Consider the following 2,500-nt stretch of genomic DNA (forward strand, 5'->3'; position numbering starts at 1 on the left):
TACAAATCTCCCTGTATAATTAAAATTGGACCAACCTTTTCACAACGAGGATGTTATTTATTTTTATCGTGTTCTTCCCACCCCCAAATGATTTTAATTCAGCTTAGGATTTACCTCTCTTTTTTTAAAGTTACTGAAGGGGTTAATAAAGCCTCTCTGATCCCTCCAGTTGAAAATGTTGCTAAAAAAAAATCGCCTGGAGATATAGTGAATGGAGTTTATAAAGCGTCATCGTACAGAAGAGGTTAATTGAGTGGTGGAGAGTGAATGCTAATGAATGAGAGCAGGAAGTGCATAAATTTTCCCGAAACAGCCTGGTTAGACGAGTAAAACTGGAGTAATTGATGTATTTGCTAGGGAGACTTAATTATAAACGGGAGAAAACTATAGATGAAATTTTTAAAGGCATCGAAATTCAAAGTGGTAGCTCGAGAAACTGAGTGAAGTGAAACACGAAATCGAGAGAACTGAAAAGCCGAAAGGAGCGACAAAACGAACAACCAGAGAATTCCTAGCCAGATGCTGGATCATATGAGGATTTGCAAGTGAAATGCCGTGAGTGTGAAAATCCTTCGAAGGTGAAGTCCCACATGGGGGTTCCTAGAGTGAAGAACCTTGCTTGTGAAAATCATTAGGGTGTGGCGGACTGACCGGGCCGCTCGTAGGTAGATTCCCCCGTCCAGGAATGTGAAAATCCGAAGAGTAACACGAGAGAAAATCTGAAAAGTGAAAATCCTGAGTAGCTCGAGAAAAAACACAAAAAGTGAAAATCCGAAGATTAAAAAAAAAAAAAAATCCGAAAAGAGTAACACCAGCAAAACTCAGAAAAGTGAACGTGGCCGCCTGAGAGAAAAATCCGAAAAGAGCGCGATATTTGTGGAGAGAGAGCAGGTGGAGAGAGAATACCACAGATGGCATGACACGAGCAGGCAGGCAGGCAGGCAGGGGGAGGGGGAAGGTCAGAGGTCATCCCGAGTGCCACCTGCAGAACCGTCCCGAGCAGCGAGATCACCCACCATGCGATGACATGACTCTTTGGGACAGACTCGAGGGTGGAGCGACGCTGGAGTTTCATCAATTTTCTTTTTTCCTTTTCATAACCCCTGGATTATCAGATTCATGAACAACGGCCCTGACCGCTGCTAAACAAGAGTAGTATTTACAATTCTACATAAATACACGACAGTGGGGAAATACTTTACATATGTCTTGTCAGATGACTTTGACGTGACCTAGGAACAAAAGAAAGACGGTTAGATTCGGTCTCTCCATCCCTTATCGAACCGCAGAAACCTTAATGGCCGCAGGTTTGTGTGCCAGGACTGGGGCAACGATAAACCCGAGTCCAAGTAAATATTTAAAGTGCAAGTGCAATGACATAAGGCGCGTTTTGGAATAAGGACGCACAAGATCAATATCTGGAAACCGCGCCCTTGACATCCCCACGTACGATATCGAAGCAGAACCCATCCCAAACCTAGCCTGTGACCTCATGTAACTCGATATATCTTGATGGAGACATGATATAACCCTGGCAGTGCACGTACAGCGGGATATAACAAAGGTGGGATGTAGATATGGCGGGTTGCACGGTACGACATCCTGGGTTTGAAGGTCCCGGCAACAATGCAACATCAGTCTGCTCCGGGACGTTGGGGGAAGATGATGTACTTCTGACGGGGCTCCTCTTGCCTCTATCTCCCACCCATTTACTATAGAAGCGAGAGGCATCACCCAGGCCGCATCTGAACCCTGTGGATCGTGTTTCTGACCCAGTGGACAGATGGAGACCGCTGACATGTGAAGTATCGAGGACCGGGCTTGGGGTCAGACCATTTCGGCCGTGTCTTAGGTAAGTCGGTTGAAATTTGTAACAGCATGCACATCCAGGAGACAGTCTTCACTCAGCATGTCAGTAGCACGTATATCCACAACTAAAATGGGTCAAGCGAAGGTGGATCGGGTTATAGACTCGAAATAAGGGTCGATACATTCAGACAGCAACGCGGCGGCATCAAACAGTCAACAGAATCCGAACTAAATATAGACCCATCATCATTTTCGGCCCGTGTGACGTACCCTCCAGTATTGACGCATAAAACCCATCGGAGGAATAACCACAGGGACATAACAGTGAGCCGTTGCCATTTTCCAGCGGCGGAGGATAATAGGCTCATTGGAGGGCTATTTTTAGAACACTCGCTTGTCTTTTGTTTCTTCATGATTTTCTATTGTTCATGGTTTTGTGCGTTGGTATGGTTGTCCTGGTATGGTTTTTTATTGGAGGAAATGGTGGTTATAGTTAGAATTTGGTTTTCAGCCTGGTTATGCAGTATGAGAGAAGGATAATTATTAGTTTTTGTTCTTTTTGACATCTTGGCCTGAGATGCGAGACTTATGGAATTTGATTTTTTCGTACAGTATTACTAACGAAATGGTATTTATACTTTATCTTTTCCATTATTCTTCCAATAATAATAATAATAATAATAATAATAAT

The 2,500-nt window shown here is 43.9% G+C and overlaps 1 protein-coding gene across 1 annotated transcript in view; it reads left to right on the forward strand.

Annotated features, from left to right (window-relative positions):
• The first annotated feature begins 1,683 nt into the window (after positions 1–1,683).
• LOC145410345 (constitutive coactivator of peroxisome proliferator-activated receptor gamma-like) overlaps positions 1,684–2,500 on the forward strand; it is a 37,053-nt gene continuing 36,236 nt past the window's right edge. Inside the window, exon 1 of the mRNA XM_080280486.1 lies at positions 1,684–1,852. The gene's annotated coding sequence lies outside the window, so the exon portion shown is untranslated. The remainder of the gene's footprint in view (positions 1,853–2,500) is intronic.

Source organism: Coenobita brevimanus, chromosome 85 (genome assembly GCF_032717465.1).
Source record: "Coenobita brevimanus isolate Jiangsu-jjx chromosome 85, ASM3271746v2, whole genome shotgun sequence".
Lineage (NCBI taxonomy): Eukaryota > Metazoa > Arthropoda > Malacostraca > Decapoda > Coenobitidae > Coenobita > Coenobita brevimanus.